This window comes from Rhinoderma darwinii, chromosome 5 (genome assembly GCF_050947455.1).
Source record: "Rhinoderma darwinii isolate aRhiDar2 chromosome 5, aRhiDar2.hap1, whole genome shotgun sequence".
Classification (NCBI taxonomy): domain Eukaryota; kingdom Metazoa; phylum Chordata; class Amphibia; order Anura; family Rhinodermatidae; genus Rhinoderma; species Rhinoderma darwinii.
In genome coordinates, this window is record NC_134691.1 from 161820621 (window position 1) to 161845144 (window position 24524).

The window sequence follows — 24524 nt, forward strand, 5'->3', positions numbered from 1 at the left end:
TACTTGACTGTTACTTCAGCAAGTGGGCACCTGCTGCCTCATTGAGAATATTAGTATGTTTTCCATGATGCACAGAACATGTCATCATTTCAAAGTTCATTTTGTCTTTATATAGTCTTGAATTTAGCAACTGTATTACACTGGAGTTGTTTGCACTGAATTCTGGCACACATCTAAGCTGAGTTCACACAGGGCAGATACACTGCATAAAAGCACGCAGCGTATTCGCCCTGCGTGCCGCAGGGAATACTGGGTGAAAAACCGCACCAAAGTCAGTGTCACGGCGTGGGGTGTGGACCCACTGGGCCGTACCGCATAGTGGGAAGGCAGCTGGCCAAACAGGTACAATACAATGTCTATAGTCCAGAAATGGTACCTGAGGCAATGTAGACAGTAGCGGTGATTCAGGCTTAAGATGAGGCTCCGGCAGCAGACAGACACCCGGCGGGTGTGACACAGTAGATGCAGTGGAAGACACAACTCGGCTTCAACTCTAGACGGCACAGAGGCACGGTAGTACAGGATATAGGGGACAGGCAGCAGGAATGGGTAACACTGGGAACTGGAAAACACTAGAAGACCATTTGCAAGACAAACTTTAGGTAATACAACAATGCTCAGGCAATGATCAAGAGGGCAGATCCCTTTTTATAGTCCAGCAGTATTCTGAGATAATTGCAGATTCTCTGCAACTGGACGCGCACTGGCCCTTTAAGGCCATGCACGCGCGCCCTGCTGGAGACAGTCTCTGAACCAGGAAGTGAGTGTCAGCGTCTCTCAGGAGGGAGATGCCGCCGAGAACTCACACGTCCATGGCCATCAGAGGGTAAGTCAGAACGACGGTCCGCGGCCATAGACCTTACAGTATCCCCCCTCTTACGCCCCCTCTTCTTGGGGCCAGAGCGGGACAGAAACTTCATCACGAGGACAGGGGCATTCTCCTCTGGCAAACAAAGACCTCTCCTCTGGACCAAATCCCCTGCAATCCACCAAATAAAACGTCCTTCCTCCCACTTTCTTGGTGGCCAGGATCTCCCTCACTTCGAAAGTCCCTGACGAGCCGCCAGGAGCCACTGCGGAACTAGCAGTCCTGGAGAAGCGGTTCAGGACCACGGGCTTCAGCAGGGAGACATGTAAGGAGTTAGGGATCTTGAGGGTAGGAGGCAGCCGAAGATTGTAAGAAACAGGATTCATTTGCAGCAGAATCTCGAAGGGTCCGAGGAACCTGGGGGCAAATTTGCAAGACGTTACCCTCAGCCGGATATTCCTGGAAGACAGCCAGACCTTTGTACCTGGAAGAAACTGGGGAGTCAGCTGCAGGCACCTAGGACATAGTAGAGACAGGAAGAGATATTCGAGGATGTTGGCCATAGACAATGAAGAATGGACTGGAGGTGGTGGACTCACTAGTATGGTTATTATAGGAGAACTCAGCCCACGGGAGCAGCTGCACCCAGTCATCATGCCGCCTGGAGACAAAGTGCCGCAGATATTTCTCCATAATCTGGTTAACCCTTTCGACTTGACCATTGGACTGGGAATGGTAGGCCGAGGAGAAGTCCAACTTTACACCGAGGAGACCGCAGAGTGCTCTCCAGAACTTCGAGGTGAACTGGACCCCTCGACCCGAGACAATATGCAGAGGTAAGCCGTGCAGACGGAAGATGTGTTTAACAAAGAGATTGGCCAGTTGAGCAGCAGAAGGCAGGCCAGTCAGGGGAACAAAATGAGCCATTTTGGAAAATCGATCCACCACCACCCAGACCACACTGCATCCAGCAGAAAGAGGAAGATCTGTAACAAAGTCCATTGCAATATGTCGCATGGGGACATCAGGCACAGGCAGTGGTTGGAGCAGGCCAGCTGGTCTGGAGTGGGCAACTTTATTTGCTTTGCATACCGTACAGGAGGAGACAAAGTCCATGACGTCTTTGGGCAGCGTGGGCCACCAGAACTGATGGGCAATTAGGTCTCGGGTCTTACGGGCACCCACGTGACTTGCCAGCTTGGAACTGTGACCCCAGCGAAGGATTCTTCCTCTGTCTGCCAGACGTACAAAAGTCCTTCCCGGAGGAATATCTCTAACTAGCAAAGGGTTGACAGAGAAGATGCAGGAAGGGTCAATAATATTCTGTAGGGACTCCACAGTGTCCTCTGTCTCAAATGACCTAGAAAAGGCATCGGCCCTGATATTCTTGTTGGCAGGTCGGTAGTGGAGCTCAAACTGGAACCGAGCAAAGAACAGCGACCACCTGGCTTGACGAGGATTCAGCCGTTGAGCCGTCTGAAGGTAGATCAGGTTCTTGTGGTCCGTGAAGACCAGGATAGGATGAGCTGCACCTTCTAGTAGGTGTCTCCACTCCTGCCGGGCCAGCTTGATGGCCAGTAACTCCCGATCCCCAATCGAGTAGTTGCGCTCTGCGGGAGAAAAAAGTTTGAAGTAGTAGCCACATACCACAGTCTTGCCTATCGAACCTCTCTGTAACAAAAGTGCGCCAGCACCGACAGAGGAGGTGTCCACCTCCAACGAAAACTGTAGGGATACATCAGGATGATGAAGAATAGAGGCTGACGTGAAGGCCTTCTGCTTCCGGAGTCCACACCTTGGCATTCATGCCCTTTTTGGTTAGGGTAGAGATGGGAGCTGTGAATGAAGAGAAGTTGGGAATGAACAGCCGGTAGAAGTTGGCGAATCCCAGGAAGCGTTGAATGGCCCTTAAGCCTTGAGAGCGTGGCCATTCCAGGACAGCCTTTACCTTCTCAGTGTCCTTTTTGAGGCCCTGATCGGAGATGATATATCCCAGGAAGGGTAGAGAATTTTTTTCAAACACGCACTTCTCCAGCTTGGCATAAAGGTGATTCTCCCTTAATCGAAACAAAACCTGGCGGACATGTGTCTGATGAGTTACTGGATCGGGGGAAACATCTAAATGTCATCGAGATACACCACAACACAGACATAGAGGAGATCACGAAAAATGTCATTGACAAATTCTTGAGGATCCATCTTTTTTCTTGACAAAGAAAAAACCGTCTCCGGCCGGGGTTGAGGATTTACGCATGAAGCCCCTCTCAAGATTCTCTTTAATGTAGGCCGACATTGACTGGGTTTCAGGTAAGGAGAGAGGGTATACTCTGCCGCGAAAGGACGAATGAGGAACCAAGTCAATAGGACAATCAGACGCTCGATGTGGTGGCAATGCCTCTGCTTCCTTCTTGTCGAAGACATCTGAGAACAGAGAGTAACAAGGAGGCAACTCTGCCAATGACTGATGTGGAGGAGACTGAGGTGGATGGATATGCCCCAGACAGCAGTTGAGACACTTGACCCCCACTGGAGAACCTCTCCGGAGTTCCAATCCAGGACTGGGGCGTGTAGACGGAGCCAAGGCAAACCCAGCAGCACGGGGTTGACGGCCTTGGGCAGGACAAACAGGGAGATGAGCTCAGAGTGAAGGGCTCCCATTTGAAGCCTCAACGGCTTGGTCACAGACAAAATTGGGTCAGGCAGCGGCAGTCCATCTACCGAGGCAACGATCAACGGCCTTTCCAGCAGGACAGTGGGCAACTGAAGAAGATCCACAAGGTCTTGGCAGATGAAATTGACTGCAGAGCCAGAGTCCAGGTAGGCAGAGACCAGATGGGGCCTCTCGCCAGCGACGATGGTCACAGGAATGAACATTTTGGAGGAGAGTTCAATATTAAATGCTGTATCACTCAGGGTTGTCTTTCCAACCAATCCTAGGAGTTGGGGTTGTTTGGCTTCTAGGGACACAGACGCACGACATGGCCAGCGAGGCCACGTATAGACGGAGTCCAGAGGTGTGCCTGCGCTGTTTCTCCTGACCTGACAGTTTAAGCCGATCCACCTGCATTGGGACCTCGGGTGGAGCAGTAGAAGAAGGCAAGAGGGGTTGCTGGAAGTTGGGCACCAGTCTAGGAAGCCGTCTCTCTTGTCGAACTTCTTGAGATCTTTCTCTGAGCCTTATGTCCACTCGAGTGGCAAGTAGAATCAGGTCGTCCAAGGTAGATGGTAGATCTCGAGCAGGAAATTCGTCCTTGATCTCGGATGATAGGCCATGCCAGAAGGAAGCTACCATCGCCTCGTTGTTCCAGGACAGTTCTCCTGCCAGGGTCTGGTACTGGATGGTGTATTTGCCCACGGAGGCATCCTCCTGGCGAAGGTTCAGCATAGCAGTAGCTTCCGATGAGACTCGTCCAGGCTCCTCGAACACCGTACAGAATAACTGCATGAACCCCAGGAAGTCTCGGGTCCCTGACGTTCCCAGATTGGGGTCGCCCACGCCAGGGCCTTGCCGGCAAGTAAGGAAATAATGAAGGCGATCCTGGCTCCGTCTGAAGGAAATGCTCTGGCGTGCAGGGTGAAGTGGATATGACACTGGTTAAGAAATCCCCTGCATGTACTTGCGTCTCCATGGAAACGAGGTGGCAATGGCAGCGAGAATCGAGGATCAGAACCGGAGTTGCCAGGAGGTGCAGCAGGAGGATCAATCGGAGGAGCTTGAACAGGAGCAGAGAAGTAAGCAGCTAGCGCCCCTAGCTGCTGTGCCATGGAGTCTACTGCCACAAGAAGTTGATCCTGTCGTGCTCACAGATCCTGCAGGTCCGCCTGCATGGCTTGGGAGGGTGACGGGCCCTTGAATTGACCAGCGGGGTCCATGGCCTGAGCGTACTGTCACGGCGTGGGGTGTGGACTCACTGGGCCGTACCGCGTAGCGGGAAGGCAGCTGGCTAATCAGGTACAATACAATGTCTATAGTCCAGAAAGGGTACCTGAGGCAATGTAGACAGTAGCGGTAAATCAGGCTTAAGATGAGGCTCCGGCAGCAGACAGAAACCCGGCGGGTGTGACACAGTAGATGCAGCGGAAGACACAACTAGACTTCAACTCTCGACGGCACAGAGGCAAGGTAGCACGGGATGCAGGGTACAGGCAGCAGGAATGGGTAACACTGGGAACTGGAAAACACTAGGAGACCATCTGCAAGACAAACTTTAGGTAACACAACAACGCTCAGGCAATGCTCAAGAGGGCAGAGCCCTTTTTATAGTCCAGCAGCATTCTGGGCTAATTGCAGATTCTCTGCAACTGGAAGCGCACTGGCCCTTTAAGGCCATGGACTTGCATGCGTGGGCGCGTGTGCCCTGTGGGAGACAGCCTCTGAACCAGGAGGGAGATGCCGCCGAGAACTCACGCGTCCATGGCCGCGGCCGTCAGAGGGTAAGTCAGAACGAAGGTCCGCGCCATAGACGTTACACTCAGTATTTACGCACCGTGTGGATGAGATTTGTTTTATCTCATCCACTTTGCTGCTACTGTACTTGCTGCGGATTTTCCACAACGAATTTCGTTGCGGAAAAACAGCAGTATTTATGCAACGTGTGCACTGACCCCTAGAGAAATATGTTTATTCATTGACCATCTTTACTTTATTAAGTCTATTTAAAGTCTATGTACACTTTTGTGTAAGCTTTTTTTAATTAAATTAATGTTTTGTGAATGGGTTCCGTTGTTTTGACGGAATCAATAGCGCAGTCAAACGCAACAAAACTGCGTCAACGACGCACCGTTTGGCCTTAATCTAAGGGTAAGGCCAAACGGTGCGGTCATGGTGCGTTTATGTTGCGTTTTTAAACCGCAGCAAGTCATTTTTCAATAGAAGTCAATGGTGACATTTTTGTTATAGACAGACTGCTGCTATTAGGGTATGTTCACACGGCGAAAAATCAGAAGCAGAACGCCTCCAAACATCGGCCCAATGATTGCAATGGGAAAAACGGCATTCTGCTCCGACGGGCCGTTTTGAAAATTACGATATACTGCAATTCATTAGTATTGCAGTATATTGTACCAGTGATCTAACGATTCAATTCCCCTAGGGGGGCTAATAAAATGTGTAAATAGAAGTGAAATAAAGTTTTTAGTAGTGGAAAAAAAAATGTAACGTTAAAGAAAACCCCCCTTTTCCCATTTTTCCTCTAAAGTAATGTAAAAAATAAAGAAGTAAACAAAATTGGTATTGCAGCGTATGTAAAAGTCTGAACCATTACAATATAGCGTTATTTATCGCGCACGGTGAAAGCCGTGAAAAATGTAAACTGCCAAAATTGATATTTTTTGGTCACCTTAGCTCCCAAAAATTTTTTAATAGAAAGTGATCAAAATGTCATATGTACCAACAAAAACTACAGCTCGTCTTGCAAAAAATAAGCCCTCACACCGCTCAATGCACGGAAAAATAAAACAGTTATGGCTCTCAGATTGTGGTGAAACAAAACTATTTTTTTTTTATCAAAAAGTTTGGGTTTTTTAAAGTAGTAAATATAAAAAAAATCTATATAAATTTGTTAAGTTGTTGTTTTTACCACACGGTAAAAGACGTAAAAAAGTAACCCAAAAAATAATGGAGGAATCACAGTTTTTTTTCCAATTTCAGCCCACAAATAATTTTTTGTCAGCTTCCTAGTACATTATATGGTACTTTAAATGATACCAATACAAATTACAACTCCTCCTGCAAAATATAAGCCCTCACACCGCTCTATTGACGGAAAAATAAAAACTTTATGGCTCTTGGAAGTAAAAAACGAAAATGAAAAATAAAAAAATGGCTGTGTCCTAAGGGGTTAACAGGGTATGTTTTCTGTGAATGGAACCTGCAGCTGGGTTGCGCTATTGCCATTCAGTAGGCTGAGACAAGCTGTCTGTGGGCTATATTCAGATAGTGTGACTGGTGCCGGTATTGTGCTGATGGAGCTTGGAGAGAAATCAAATGAAAGCCATGAATAAAATCTGATAACTATAATCCCTCGTTGGCTGCAATTTCTAGTTTAAAGTCAAGTACCCATGGTGTAAAGATTGGAAGAGAGACAGGTCTAAAACAAATACAGTAGGTGTTTTTTATTGTTAGTATTATAGTTACAGAAAATACTGGATAATAGATGTTTGTTATTGCTATATGAGGGAGAATGAAAAATTGTCCACTTTTATACAGGGATATTTTGTTCAGTGCTTTGCCGCTGCAAAAATCAGAGCAGAAAAAAAACAACAATACTACCTCACTGGCGTTGCCATAGCAACGCATCCCTGCCCCCCATCTCTGGTCTCCATGTAGCCCGAATTACTGTGATGATGCTGCAGCCCATGTGACCGCTACTACTTGTGATAGGCTGCAGCACTCACATGGGATGAAACGTCATCCCAGGAGGTCTTGGGGGGCAAGGAGCTGGTCGTTATGGCAACGCTAGGGAAGTAAGTAGGGACTTTTTTTTTAAAATTAAATCGAAACAGGAAAAAGTATTTTTTTTTCCACAGATTTGCAACTTTTCTGCCGCAAAACGTTTGCTATTTGTTGCATCTTTTGCCTCACCAATGAACTCAATGCCAAAATTTGGAACAAAAGTGTAGCGATTGCGCAGCAAAAATGTACATGCTGTGGATTAAAAATCTGCACCACAGGTCAATTTATGCAAATTTCTTCAGCAAATTTTTTATGCAAATCTCATCCACTTGCTGCTACTGTAATATGCTGCAGATTTTCCACAATGAAATCCGTTGCTGAAAATCCTCAGCTAATCCACCCCGTGTGCACATAGGGTATGTTCACACGGCCTATTTATGGACGTAATTCGGGCGTTTTACGCCTGGAATTACGTCCGAAAATACGGCTTGAAAGCGTTGAAAAACATCTGCCCATTGAAAGCAATGGGCTGACGTTTGTCTGTTCACACGAGGCGTATATTTACGCGTCGCTGTCAAAAGACGGCGCGTAAATAGACGCCCGCGCCAAAGAAGTGTCATGTCACTTCTTCAGACGTAAATGGAGCCGTTTTCCATGGACTCCATGGAAAACCAGCTCCAGTTACGTCCGTAAAGGATGCGGCGTTCAAGCGCCTGCACATGCCGTTACGGCTGAAATGACAGGGCTGTTTTCTCCTTACCCTCACACGGCAGTATTTTGGTCATTATATTGTGTCAGTATTTGTCGGGGTATGTGCACATGAGAACTGTCTTTTACGTCTGAAAAGACAGACTGTTTTCAGGAAAAAACAGCTGCGTCGTTTCAGACGTAAAAGCTCCTCCTCGTATTATGCGAGGCGTCTGTGACGCTCGTAAATCTTGAGCTGCTCTCCATTGACTTCAATGAAGAACGGGTCAAATTACGTTGCAAAGAAGTGCCCTGCGTCGTCGTTTGACAGCTGTCAAACGACGACGCGTAAATCACAGGTCGTCGGCAAACCCATTCAAATGAATGGGCAGATGTTTGCCGACGTATTGTAGCCGTATTTTCAGACGTAAAACGAGGCATAATACGCCTCGTTTACGTCTGAAAATAGGTCGTGTGAACCCAGCCTCAGCCTAAACTAGGAGTGGATCTGTATTTTTCTCTGTATTATTTCCCTCTTGGTTTTGAGGGAAGCAAAATACTGATCAATATACTGCTGTGAGAAAGAGGCCAAATCGGGAATGGGGAGTAAACAGTAAAAGTATAATGGAAAGATTTGGACCTCTTATGTGTTTAAGACCTACTGATGCAAAATACCGACAAAGTACGCTCATATGAATGTGGCCTTAGACCAAGAAAACAATCAATAAAAATCAAAATAAACACAACTCCCAGGATAGATAGATTAGACAGAGAGACAGACAGACATAATGAGATAGATAGATAGATAGATAGATAGATAGATAGATAGATAGATAGATAGATAGATAGATAGATAGATAGATAGATAGATATGAGGATGATAGATAGATAGATAGATAGATAGATAGATAGATAGATAGATAGATAGATAGATAGATAGATAGATAGATAGATAGATAGATAGATATGAGGAGGATAGATAGATAGATAGATAGATAGATAGATAGATAGATAGATAGATAGATAGATAGATAGATAGATAGATATGAGGAGGATAGATCTATCTATCTATCTATCTATCTATCTATCTATCTATCTATCTATCCTCATATCTATCTATCTATCTATCTATCTATCTATCTAGATATGAGGAGGATAGATAGATAGATAGATAGATAGATAGATAGATAGATAGATAGATAGATAGATAGATAGATAGATAGATAGATAGATAGATAGATAGATAGATAGATAGATAGATGGATATGAGGAGGATAGATAGATAGATAGATAGTGAAACAAATATATCCAGCAGCACCAGTATACGATGGGTGCAGATCCTCAAGAACAGACCACGTTCTAATTCCAATAATATCCAAAAAAGAGGCAGCACTCCGCAGAAAATATAATAAAGGGTGTATTTATTGCCCCCTGTGCGTGCAACGTTTCAGCTCTATCCTCTAGAGCCTTTCTCAAGCAAATAACATGTGATACATTCCAAGTATATAACATGGTGACAATTAAATCAGTGAATCAATAGTAATCAGAAAAAAAATGTACATCAGCATAACATACATATAATAATAAATATATAGTGGAAAATAACACAATAATATCAAACATTTAGTGTAAAGATAAGATGAATAATCAACGGTATATATGTCCAAAACCCATAATACAGTTAAAGTATCCAATTAAAGATAGTGTCCGCACATGTGCGTATCATGTGTGTGTATTAAAAACAAATTAAAACAGGAAGTCACCTCTTGGGATATAGTATCACGGCGCCGCCATGGCGATATGTAAGAAAGCGCTATTGCGCATGCGTAGGAATTTTGCAATGTATTAATTACTCCGGATATCCGGTATGTGAATCGCGCATGCGCAGAAGAGCGCAGACGCAACGCAGCCATTTTTAAATAGGGAAAGAATATTTCGTAATAGGGAATATATCAAAAAAGGTATGTATGAAATGCCAGAACATACCCAAATAGGAACAATATCGCTCCCAATCTAATTTAAATTAGAACTATATCTATAGAGAGTGCGTATATATCTCAACGGATATCTAAGTAGGATATCCAAAATAAAGCTAATAGGGAGGTAAGAACGCAGTGGTATAACCCCATTCACATTCAGAATTAAAATATTTTAATGAACATTGGAGTATATAGGTTGGTCAATGGCCATTTTATAAATGCCCATCTCCACCCCAATAGTGGAGGAACATAGACAATGAGGACATGTCATATGCCTCAATATCATAATGTTCCCCCGTAACCCCTATATATGTTATTTAGAACTTCAAAGTGAATATCGTATACCTCATATACGTCAAAAACCTCTCAATACCAAAATTGTTCAAAGTCTGTATATTTTTTACACCCTCTAAAGATAACGTGGCAGAATATATGTAATAGCATAATATTTTATATATTTTCATAATTCGATATCCGTAGAAGGATACAATGCAAAAAAATTCCATAAAAATGGCTGCGTTGCGTCTGCGCTCTTCTGCGCATGCGCGATTCACATACCGGATATCCGGAGTAATTAATACATTGCAAAATTCCTACGCATGCGCAATAGCGCTTTCTTACATATCGCCATGGCGGCGCCGTGATACTATATCCCAAGAGGTGACTTCCTGTTTTAATTTGTTTTTAATACACACACATGATACGCACATGTGCGGACACTATCTTTAATTGGATACTTTAACTGTATTATGGGTTTTGGACATATATACCGTTGATTATTCATCTTATCTTTACACTAAATGTTTGATATTATTGTGTTATTTTCCACTATATATTTATTATTATATGTATGTTATGCTGATGTACATTTTTTTTCTGATTACTATTGATTCACTGATTTAATTGTCACCATGTTATATACTTGGAATGTATCACATGTTATTTGCTTGAGAAAGGCTCTAGAGGATAGAGCTGAAACGTTGCACGCACAGGGGGCAATAAATACACCCTTTATTATATTTTCTGCGGAGTGCTGCCTCTTTTTTGGATATTATTGGAATTAGAACGTGGTCTGTTCTTGAGGATCTGCACCCATCGTATACTGGTGCTGCTGGATATATTTGTTTCACTAGCTTGTTGACCTATCTAGCTTGCACGGTTTTTTCTATAAATATGACTACCACTACTACTGAAGCCACAGATGCTTTGCCTCCTGAAACATTTGTCTATACTGATGAGGATATCAAGCGGATTCTTATGGGCCTTGATGGTGAGGTGGATTTTCTCATCACTCCCTCTTCCACTGATCTTAAAAGAAGGATGGAAAATGAAACAAAAAGAGCTACTACATTACAACTCCATTTGATGACCCTGGGGGAATATTATAAACATCAACGAATACCAAGAGGATTACGCTCTAACGTGAGCCCAAATTTATTTTCTCAAAATGAATTTTATTGCAACAGGTTGAAACAGATGTCCAACAAGTATGCTTTTGACGTCATTTTACTTAATCTGGAATTTTTGCAACAAGAGATTCAGACGGTGCATAAAAATATGGAAGAGATTGATACCACATTAAAATCTACGATTGATGACCAGGAGTACGTCAAGTTCTCTGATAATCTCAGATTACAAGTTCAAAGATTAAGGATGGAACAAGAAGAGGTTAAAAGAAGAAAATGGAATAGAGATGCAGAGGATTACTCTAAAGGACGTGTCTACAATTGGCAAAATATAGAGAATGGAGACAAATTCAACTACCGGGACAACAGAAGGAAGAAAAAATCTACTTTACAAAGTGGACTTACTACTACTGATTCCCCGTCTTTTTTGGGGGAAACCCCGGCAACTTCAACGCCAGCAGGAAGCGTACCAGACGTGGGGGATCAAGGCACCACTGGCGACGTGAATTACAGAGGCAACAGACCGAGACAGATGATGAAAAGGGGCTCGATGGCACTACGGAAACGCTAGTTGTAAATATATCCACTAAGGTATTGTCTGAACCACAACTTAGTCTCTTGGAGAAGGGGCTTTCTTTTTGCCCCTCATCTCTGACAGACTGGTTCCAAATTGAAGCTGATCTGTTTAAATTTTTTAGAGCTATTAAACTAAAATGTTGGTTTTCAGATAAACCCTTATTAGATCGAAATGTCGTTACCAATTCTGAATTGAATCTTAGGAGGTTTGGTTTGTTTAAAGAGAGTAATTTTATGCCATCTACCAATTTACCGGTTGTTGATGCGTTTATTACAGCGGTGAAAGATGAAATTGAGAATCTTAAAGTAAAATGTACTGATGTATTTAGATTTGCACATCCTAATCTGACTACAGAGGAGTCCAAAGCACTAGAGGAACTAGCTGGGGATTCAGATATTACAATAAAACCGGCAGACAAAGGTGGGGCGGTAGTGGTAATGGATACTAGTGGATATCTTAAGGAAATTATGAGACAGCTTAATGACAACACAGTTTATAAACAGATTTCATATGACCCCAAATTTGAAATTAGCAGAAAGATCAAAAAGTTATTGGATGAAGCAGTATTGGGTGGAATCATAGATGATAAATTGGCAGAGTACCTACACATTATGCAACCTAGAACACCTGTTTTATACATGCTTCCAAAAATACATAAATCTCTGGTTGATCCTCCTGGCAGACCCATTGTGTCAGGGATAGATTCTATTTTTTGCCACATTGCTATCTTTCTTGACAAGATTTTGAGGTTATATGCTATTGGGGCAGCTTCATATATTAGAGATACATCCGACTTTTTAAATAAACTTAATGAAGTAATTCTGCCCGTAGATTTAAAAATTACATTGGTATCGTTCGATGTGGTCAATTTATACACTGTTATAGATCACAAAAAGGGTATACAAGCTGTCAGCAATTTTCTTGACACGTCAGATTACACACCTGACTGCCGCACCTTTCTTTTACAATTATTAGAGATCGTTTTAGGTATGAATTATTTTCTATTTGGGGATAATTTTTATCTTCAACTGCAAGGAACGGCGATGGGGTCAAATATTGCCCCCACTTACGCCAATATATTCATGCGCAAATTTGAAGAGGCGTTCGTCTATGGATCAAACCACTTTAAACATGTTATTAAGTGGTGGCGTTACATAGACGATATTTTCATGATATGGTCAGGGGATAATGATATGCTATTGGATTTCTTCTCATGTATTAATGAATATGATGACAAGATTAAATTTACACTGGTACAGTCGGATACTGAAATTCAATTTTTGGATGTTTTGGTTAAGGTCAATAACAACATTTTTAGTACTGAGCTCTATACTAAACCAACAGATTGTAACAATCTCCTTTTATACAGCAGTAATCATCCACGCAGTATGGTAAAAAACTTACCAAGTAGTCAACTGATGAGGGTTAAAAGAATAGTTAGCGACACAGATACTGCCACTGTAACCCTTGAAAAAATGGTAAACCGTTTTCGTACTCGGGGATACCCCATGAAAATCTTGAATGAACATAAGTCTAAGGTGTCACAAACAGATAGGGATATTCTCCTTAGACCTAAAGTAACTAAAATACAAACTGATCGTATCCCATTTATATCTACATATACGGACCAGAGTAAGGCCATTACGGAAATCATCAGACGTCATTGGCCTATGCTAAAAAATTGTTTGACACATATCCCGGAATTTTCGAGATACCCACTGCTATCATATCGCAGATCTCAAAACCTCAGGGACAGATTGGTGAAAACTGATGTTGGGTCCCTTAAACCTACTGGACAAACATATTTGACTAAACCCAAGGTTGGGTGTTTCCCATGTTTGAATTGTATAAACTGTAGTCATATGTTAAAAGGTCCAACTCTTGTACATCCTACTACACAAAGAAATTTTCAGATTAGACACTATCTAACATGTAACACAGATTTTGTCATTTATGTTCTACGATGTCCCTGTCATCTTTTATATGTGGGTGAAACCACACTAGAGTTGAAAATCAGACTAAATCAGCATAGATACACGATTAGGAAAAAACGTTTGGACTTACCTGTTTCGAAACATTTTTCGGAGATGGGCCATACAGAACATCAACTAAAATTTTGGATCTTGGATCATATTCCCCCCCTAAGACGAGGTGGTAATAGGATTACACTATTAAAAACTAGGGAGTTACAATGGATTAAGAGGCTCAATACCCTTAAACCAAATGGACTTAATGTTGATTATGTGTTGAGTGGGGTGGTGTGAGTTCTCCTTTATTTCATCATACCCCATTGTGGATGCGCTTGATGTTTTTATCAATAGATATAAATACTAACATGTTGATTCATAGGGTTATAACCTTTTGAGATACTAATTTTATTATCTTCTTCTTTTTACTCTAGAGCGTTCTTTTGAACTTGTTGGAAGATCACCTCTACGGACGAAGTACATCACGATTTTTTCTATATATCAACACTATTGAAAAATAATAATAAAACAATAAAAAAAAAATTTTATGGAATTTTTTTGCATTGTATCCTTCTACGGATATCGAATTATGAAAATATATAAAATATTATGCTATTACATATATTCTGCCACGTTATCTTTAGAGGGTGTAAAAAATATACAGACTTTGAACAATTTTGGTATTGAGAGGTTTTTGACGTATATGAGGTATACGATATTCACTTTGAAGTTCTAAATAACATATATAGGGGTTACGGGGGAACATTATGATATTGAGGCATATGACATGTCCTCATTGTCTATGTTCCTCCACTATTGGGGTGGAGATGGGCATTTATAAAATGGCCATTGACCAACCTATATACTCCAATGTTCATTAAAATATTTTAATTCTGAATGTGAACTGCGTTCTTACCTCCCTATTAGCTTTATTTTGGATATCCTACTTAGATATCCGTTGAGATATATACGCACTCTCTATAGATATAGTTCTAATTTAAATTAGATTGGGAGCGATATTGTTCCTATTTGGGTATGTTCTGGCATTTCATACATACCTTTTTTTATATATTCCCTATTACGAAATATTCTTTCCCTATTTAAAAATGGCTGCGTTGCGTCTGCGCTCTTCTGCGCATGCGCGATTCACATACCGGATATCCGGAGTAATTAATACATTGCAAAATTCCTACGCATGCGCAATAGCGCTTTCTTACATATCGCCATGGCGGCGCCGTGATACTATATCCCAAGAGGTGACTTCCTGTTTTAATTTGTTTTTAATACACACACATGATACGCACATGTGCGGACACTATCTTTAATTGGATACTTTAACTGTATTATGGGTTTTGGACATATATACCGTTGATTATTCATCTTATCTTTACACTAAATGTTTGATATTATTGTGTTATTTTCCACTATATATTTATTATTATATGTATGTTATGCTGATGTACATTTTTTTTCTGATTACTATTGATTCACTGATTTAATTGTCACCATGTTATATACTTGGAATGTATCACATGTTATTTGCTTGAGAAAGGCTCTAGAGCAGGGGTCAGGAACCTTTTTGGCTAAGAGAGCCGTAAACGCCACATATTTTGAAATATAATTCCGCGAGAGCCGTACAATATGTTTAAAGGGCCATTGACAGATCAATCGCTCCAATGTTCACTTAGTACAGCAAGGAATGCTCCTCCCTGCTGTATAAAGCCACAACTGGACTGAAACAATGGTAATTAGCAGTAAAAAAATTAAATAAATAACTTACATTGTGAGCTTGCGATGCATGACATCAGTCCAGCAGTCTGGCTTCTTCTTTTTCCTGCGCATGACTGGAAGCTGGCATTCTTCCCACCTGATGTTGAGAGAATGCCAGCTTTGAGGCATTCGCAGAAGAAAGAAGCTGGAATGTTGGACATGTCACACAACGCATTGTCAGTTATGTCAATTATCTATTTTATTATTTTACAGCGAATTATTGTTTAGGTCCAGCGGTGGCTTAGTGCAGCAGAGAGGAACACTCCTTTGTGTACTAAGTGACCGCTGGAGCAATTGTATCTGTCAGTGGCCCTTTTAAAAGTGTTGGTCTTACAGAAAATGAACAAAAAAGAGAGGCTCAGACCCATCTGGGAGACCTCCAGAGCTGTAATAAAGCGCTCAGAACAGATTTTTGCCCTGATAGTGGTCCTTTAAATCAGTTTCTTATGCCCACAAGAGATTAATTTAAAGCCCCCAAGAGTGTAATATGGGTGGCAGATGTTTTTTAAGGCCATATTTTTATTTTTTTTGGGGGGGGGGGGCTATATTATGGATTATGTGGGATTATTTTCAGGGGTGAAGTGGGAAGGGGGGGTTGGTGGGACACACTGTATTACACAGCCCCTTTATTGATGCAGCTCACTGCTGCTGACCATGAGGCTGTGTAACAATTTCCATGTTATAATGTTCACCTTCAAAGCAGCAGCACAGCCAGGGGTTTCTGGAACGTCCAAGGGAGACACAAGGGAGGAGGCAGATGCCGCTTCACTAGGGGACGCAGGTGCGTGCTTGCAGACGGCGCGGCTATGCAGGGAGTTATGGGAAATGTAGTCCATGCTCCCTGCCGCTCACCACTGCCGCCAATGCTTATCAGGCCATCAAAGAACTACCGTATATGTCGGCGTATAAGACGACTGGGCGTATAAGACGACCCCCAACTTTTACCCTTAAAATATAGAATTTAAGATATACTCACCATTTCGTGCAGGAGCGCTTCACTATGGCCATCGGCGGCAGGACCCAGGACTCTCTGTCTCTTTGAACTCGCGCATGCGCAGATAGGCGAGGTACATGATGGGGTTAATTACTATTAATGTGAGGAACATGGAGGGTAAATTCATCGCACCTCGCGCCTCACATTAATAAGTGAATGAAAGCCGTGTTTATTTCATTTTTTTACAGCGTACACATCATAAATGATGCAAAAACATTGTTGTCCGCGCCATTACTGAATGTGTGTATTTTATGTATTGAGACTTATTTTAATGTTTATTGTAAAAAAGGTGAAGGTGTATATTTTTTTAAAAATGTAACCATACTTTGTTTTTACTTTATTTTTAAACTTTAATGTACTGACATATATCAGATATGTGCCAGTACATTAGCCTGTGGACAGATAGTACACAGGCTGTTGTTAGGACATACTTGGGTATATCCTAACAACAAGAGATATGGTCAGACAGCCCTGGGGTCCGTCAATAGACCCTGGGCTGTCTGCCCATATATGGTATGGCCCTCGATCGCGTCACAGGAATTCCCTGTGATGCGATCCAGGGGCATCCCCCCTTCTCACTTTCCCCTGAATGCTGCAGTCAGCTGTGATCGCAGCATTCACGGGAATAACGGCGGAGATGAGAGGTTCTCTGATCTCCGGCGTTATAGAGCGGGGCTGCGGCTGTGTAATACAGCCATTGCCCCGCTCCTGACAGGAAGTGCGCGCGCGGTCAGCATGAGGAGATGCGGCCGGCGCTGCACTAATGAGCGGCAGTTCAGGCACTGAAGACAACATGGGGGTGCTTTGTAGCGCGCCCGCCATGTTCTGTCTTCAATGCCGCAGATCATTAGTGCAGCGCCGGCCGCATCACATGATGCTGACCCCGCGCGCATATGTCAGGACTCAGGAGCGGGGCTGTGGCTGAATTACACAGCCGCAGCCCCGCTCTCATAGTCATGTGTACTATACTGAGCTGTGCGGCTGCAACGTGCATCCCTCCCATAGACAGGTAGGAGCCCTGTCTGCGAGCCAGATACGGCCATCAAAAGAGCCATATCTGGCTCGCGAGCCATAGGTTCCCGACCCCTGCTCTAGAGGATAGAGCTGAAACGTTGCACGCACAGGGGGCAATAAATACACCCTTTATTATATTTTCTGCGGAGTGCTGCCTCTTTTTTGGATATTATTAGATAGATAGATAGATAGATAGATAGATAGATAGATAGATAGATAGATAGATAGATAGATAGATAGATATGAGGAGGATAGATAGATAGATAGATAGATAGATAGATAGATAGATAGATAGATAGATAGATAGATATGAGGAGGATAGATAGATAGATAGATAGATAGATAGATAGATAGATAGATAGATATGAGGAGGATAGATAGATAGATAGATAGATAGATAGATAGATAGATAGATAGATAGATATGAGGAGGATAGATAGATAGATAGATAGATATGAGGATAGATAGATAGATAGATAGATAGATAGATAGATAGATAGATAGATAGATAGATAGATATGAGGAGGATAGATAGATAGATAGATAGATAGATAGATAGATAGATAGATAGATATGAGGAGGATAGATAGATAGATAGATAGATAGATAGATAGATAGATAGATAGATAGATAGATAGATAGATAGATATGAGGAGGATAGATAGATAGATAGATAGATAGATAGATAGATAGATAGATAGATAGATAGATAGATAGATAGATAGATAGATAGATAGATAGATATGAGGATAGATAGATAGATAGATAGATAGATAGATAGATAGATAGATAGATAGATAGATAGATAGATAGATAGATAGATAGATAGATAGATAGATAGATAGATATGAGGAGGATAGATAGATAGATAGATAGATAGATAGATAGATAGATAGATAGATAGATAGATATGAGGAGGATAGATAGATAGATAGATAGATAGATAGATAGATAGATAGATAGATAGATAGATAGATAGATATGAGATAGATATGAGATAGATAGATAGATAGATAGATAGATAGATAGATAGATAGATAGATAGATAGATAGATAGATAGATAGATAGATAGATAGATAGATAGATAGATAGATAGATAGATAGATATGAGGATAGATAGATAGATAGATAGATAGATAGATAGATAGATAGATAGATAGATAGATAGATAGATAGATAGATAGATAGATAGATAGATATGAGGAGGATAGATAGATAGATAGATAGATAGATAGATAGATAGATAGATAGATAGATAGATAGATAGATAGATATGAGATAGATATGAGATAGATAGATAGATAGATAGATAGATAGATAGATAGATAGATAGATAGATAGATAGATAGATAGATATGAGGAGGATAGATAGATAGATAGATAGATAGATAGATAGATAGATAGATAGATAGATAGATAGATAGATATGAGGATAGATAGATAGATAGATAGATAGATAGATAGATAGATAGATAGATAGATAGATAGATAGATAGATAGATAGATATGAGGAGGATAGATAGATAGATAGATAGATAGATAGATAGATAGATAGATAGATAGATAGATAGATAGATAGATATGAGGAGGATAGATAGATAGATAGATAGATAGATAGATAGATAGATAGATATGAGATAGATATGAGATAGATAGATAGATAGATAGATAGATAGATAGATAGATAGATAGATAGATAGATAGATAGATAGATAGATAGATAGATAGATATGAGGATAGATAGATAGATAGATAGATAGATAGATAGATAGATAGATAGATAGATATGAGGAGGATAGATAGATAGATAGATAGATAGATAGATAGATAGATAGATAGATAGATAGATATGAGATAGATATGAGATAGATAGATAGATAGATAGATAGATAGATAGATAGATAGATAGATAGATAGATAGATATGAGGAGGATAGATAGATAGATAGATAGATAGATAGATAGATAGATAGATAGATAGATAGATATGAGGAGGATAGATAGATAGATAGATAGATAGATAGATAGATAGATAGATAGATAGATAGATAGATAGATAGATAGATAGATAGATAGATATGAGGAGGATAGATAGATAGATAGATAGATAGATAGATAGATAGATAGATAGATATGAGGAGGATAGATAGATAGATATCATGGTGTTCCAGAAGAGAAACTCAAAATCCCCCAGGCACCCGACCTTCACACTAAATAACGCCACAATCACAGCGACCGACAGGTACACTTACCTGGGCCTAGAAATCAACCAATCAGGAAGCTTTAAACAAGCCATAGAGATTCTGAAAGACAAGGCGTGCAAAACCTTCTATGCCATCAGACGAAAACTCTATCATCTCAAACCACCAGTGACGGTCTGGCTGAAAATCTTTGACTCCATCATCTCCCCAATCCTCCTGTATGCCAGTGAAGTCTGGGGTCCGGACACATACCCAGACTGGTCAAGGTGGGATTCCAGCCCAACAGAAATCTTCCACCTAGAATTCTGCAAACACCTTCTCCAAGTCCATCGGAGCACCTCAAATAGTGCCTGTCGGGCAGAACTGGGCAGATTCCCACTACACCTCACAATCCAGAAGAGGGCGCTATCATTCTGGGCCCATCTACACAGCAGCAGGCAAAGTTCCTATCACCATAAAGCCCTGTTACACCAAGGGGTCCCAGGTAAACCAGGCCCCCCAGAACATCTCACCCTGACCCGGCCTGAAGAAAATGTCACCCAGCGCGGCCTCACAAAAGCCGAAATCAAGAAGACAATAAACAAAGGCCAAGAGGAATATATCAGTGACTGGAGGAACGACATAAAGACATCCCAGAAACTGACAATATACCGGAGTCTACAGCGGGAATATAAACTGGCGCCATATCTGGAGAAACTGCCAAACCCCAGAGACAGACAGATCCTGAGCCGCTACAGACTGAGCGCCCACAACCTGCTCATCGAATCCGGGCGCCACAGACAGACCTACAAGCCCAGGGAGAGCCGACTGTGCCAACAGTGCGACCAGGAGGCCGTGGAGGATGAGGCCCACTTCCTGCTACACTGCTCCAAATACTCAGCAGTAAGGCACACTCACTTCAGGAGACTCTCTGATCTCTTACCGGACTTCAGCTCCATGGAAGAGGAAGAGAAACTCTACATCCTGCTGGGTGAAGAGGAAACCACAGTGGGCACAGCGGCACAATATGTCACTGCATGCCATAAACTGAGAGAGACATGATATGCCACGGACTTGTATAACCCCGACCCTAGATGTGTCCCTATCCCCAAGCCCTCAGTCCCTATCCCTCATTCCCTTACTTCTTACTTGCTTTGGCAATGCTAATATGTATTTGGTCCTGCCAATAAAGCTTCTTTGAATTGAATTGAATTGATAGATAGATAGATAGATAGATAGATAGATAGATATGAGGAGGATAGATAGATAGATAGATAGATAGATAGATAGATAGATATGAGGAGGATAGATAGATAGATAGATAGATAGATAGATAGATAGATAGATAGATAGATAGATAGATAGATAGATAGATAGATAGATATGAGGAGGATAGATAGATAGATAGATAGATAGATAGATATGAGGAGGATAGATAGATAGATAGATAGATAGATAGATAGATAGATAGATATGAGGAGGATAGATAGATAGATAGATAGATAGATAGATAGATAGATAGATAGATAGATAGATAGATAGATAGATAGATAGATAGATAGATAGATAGATATGAGGAGGATAGATAGATAGATAGATAGATAGATAGATAGATAGATAGATAGATAGATAGATAGATAGATAGATAGATAGATAGATAGATAGATATGAGGAGGATAGATAGATAGATAGATAGATAGATAGATAGATAGATAGATAGATAGATAGATAGATAGATAGATAGATAGATAGATATGAGGAGGATAGATAGATAGATAGATAGATAGATAGATAGATAGATAGATAGATAGATAGATAGATATGAGGAGGATAGATAGATAGATAGATAGATAGATAGATAGATAGATAGATAGATAGATAGATAGATAGATAGATAGATATGAGGAGGATAGATAGATAGATAGATAGATAGATAGATAGATAGATAGATAGATAGATAGATAGATAGATAGATAGATAGATAGATAGATAGATATGAGGAGGATAGATAGATAGATAGATATGAGATAGATATGACATAGATAGATAGATAGATAGATAGATAGATAGATATGAGGAGGATAGATAGATAGATAGATAGATAGATAGATAGATAGATAGATAGATAGATAGATAGATAGATAGATAGATAGATAGATAGATAGATAGATAGATGGATATGAGGAGGATAGATAGATAGATAGATAGATAGATAGATAGATAGATAGATAGATAGATAGATAGATAGATAGATAGATAGATAGATAGATAGAGGCCACAAGAAATACATCCTAACGGTTGGTTTGACCGTGAGTGCAAAGAAGTACGGAAGACCCTAAGAAATGCCTCAAATAAGAAGCACCGAGACCCAAACAACACCGGTCTGAAGGAGGCCTACAGCAACATACAGAGGCAATACAAGACCATCCTCCGAAAGAAAAAACAAAGGCACATCTCCACCAAACTTACCCAACTCCAAGATGCCCTCCATGACAACTCGTTCTGGGAATTATGGAAACACATGGGCAAAAATTGCAAGAAAAACAACCTTCATATTCAAAATGGCAACATCTGGCTCCAATATTTCAGGGACCTCTACAAAGATATCCCGAAAGAAGAACAAAGCCAAGAACAAAAACAAATAATATCAAAATTGAAGGCGATGGAGGAAACACTGAAAGATTCTCAAAACCCCCTGGATACACCAATAACACTGCAAGAAGTAACAGAGAGAACCTCAGACATAAGGTGTAAAAAATCCAGCGGCCTAGACAGAATCTCACCAGAAATGATAAAACACAGCCCGCCAGAAATACAGGCCGCAATAGTCAAACTATTTAATATAGTGCTGAGTGCCGGCTACTTCCCGCAAATCTGGAACCAAGGCCTTATAACACCAATCCACAAGAGTGGGGACAGGTACGACCCGGCCAACTACCGAGGGATATGTGTCAGCAGCAACCTGGGGAAACTGTTCAACAGCATCCTGAATAAGAGAATCCTCAGCTTCCTCACCCAGCACAATGTCCTCCACCAAAGCCAAGCTGGGTTCATGCCAAACCACTGCACCACTGACCACATCTACACCCTGCGCAGCCTCATCAAGAGCCACGTCCACAATACAAAGCATGGGAAGATTTACGCCTGTTTTGTGGACTTTAAGAAGGCCTTTGACTCAGTGTGGCACCCGGGCCTATTCCTGAAACTGCTGGAGAGCGGAATAGGAGGTAAAACCTATGACGTCATCAGAAGCTCCTACACAGAGAACAGATGCAGCGTGAAGGTGAACGGGAGAAGAACGGCTGATTTCCAGCAGAGCCGAGGAGTCAGACAAGGCTGCAGCCTCAGTCCAACGCTCTTCAACATCTACATCAATGAACTGGCCACAGCTCTGGAATCCTCCTCAGCACCAGGTCTCGCCCTCCATGACACCCAGGTGAAATTCCTGCTGTATGCAGATGACCTTCTGTTACTATCACCAACCGAGAAAGGTCTCCAAGACAACCTGCAAATCCTAGAAAAATTCAGCTCCACGTGGGCACTACCCATCAATGCCAAGAAAACCAACATCATGGTGTTCCAGAAGAGAAACTCAAAATCCCCCAGGCACCCGACCTTCACACTAAATAACGCCACAATCACAGCGACCGACAGGTACACTTACCTGGGCCTAGAAACCATCCAATCAGGAAGCTTTAAACAAGCCATAGAGATTCTGAAAGACAAGGCGTGCAAAACCTTCTATGCCATCAGACGAAAACTCTATCATCTCAAACCACCAGTGACGGTCTGGCTGAAAATCTTTGACTCCATCATCTCCCCAATCCTCCTGTATGCCAGTGAAGTCTGGGGTCCGGACACATACCCAGACTGGTCAAGGTGGGATTCCAGCCCAACAGAAATCTTCCACCTAGAATTCTGCAAACACCTTCTCCAAGTCCATCGGAGCACCTCAAATAGTGCCTGTCGGGCAGAACTGGGCAGATTCCCACTACACCTCACAATCCAGAAGAGGGCGCTATCATTCTGGGCCCATCTACACAGCAGCAGGCAAAGTTCCTATCACCATAAAGCCCTGTTACACCAAGGGGTCCCAGGTAAACCAGGCCCCGCAGAACATCTCACCCTGACCCGGCCTGAAGAAAATGTCACCCAGCGCGGCCTCACAAAAGCCGAAATCAAGAAGACAATAAACAAAGGCCAAGAGGAATATATCAGTGACTGGAGGAACGACATAAAGACATCCCAGAAACTGACAATATACCGGAGTCTACAGCGGGAATATAAACTGGCGCCATATCTGGAGAAACTGCCAAACCCCAGAGACAGACAGATCCTGAGCCGCTACAGACTGAGCGCCCACAACCTGCTCATCGAATCCGGGCGCCACAGACAGACCTACAAGCCCAGGGAGAGCCGACTGTGCCAACAGTGCGACCAGGAGGCCGTGGAGGATGAGGCCCACTTCCTGCTACACTGCTCCAAATACTCAGCAGTGAGGGACACTCACTTCAGGAAACTCTCTGACCTCTTACCGGACTTCAGCTCCATGGAAGAGGAAGAGAAACTCTACATCCTGCTGGGTGAAGAGGAAAATACAGTGGGCACAGCGGCACAATATGTCACTGCATGCCATGGACTGAGAGAGACATGATATGCCATGGACTTGTATAACCCCGACCCTAGATGTGTCCCTATCCCCAAGCCCTCAGTCCCTATCCCTCATTCCCTTACTTCTTACTTGCTTT

General features: G+C 42.0%; 1 protein-coding gene and 1 long non-coding RNA gene across 2 annotated transcripts in view; both read right to left on the reverse strand.

Annotated features, from left to right (window-relative positions):
* Positions 1-24524, reverse strand: part of MYLK4 (myosin light chain kinase family member 4) — a 149438-nt gene that overhangs the window by 119419 nt on the left and 5495 nt on the right. The window lies entirely within an intron of this gene.
* On the reverse strand, positions 14190-15689 carry LOC142651692 (uncharacterized). Its single transcript, XR_012847697.1, has 2 exons — positions 15599-15689; positions 14190-14325 (listed from the first exon to the last, which is right to left on the reverse strand). It is a non-coding gene; the product is annotated as an uncharacterized LOC142651692 (long non-coding RNA).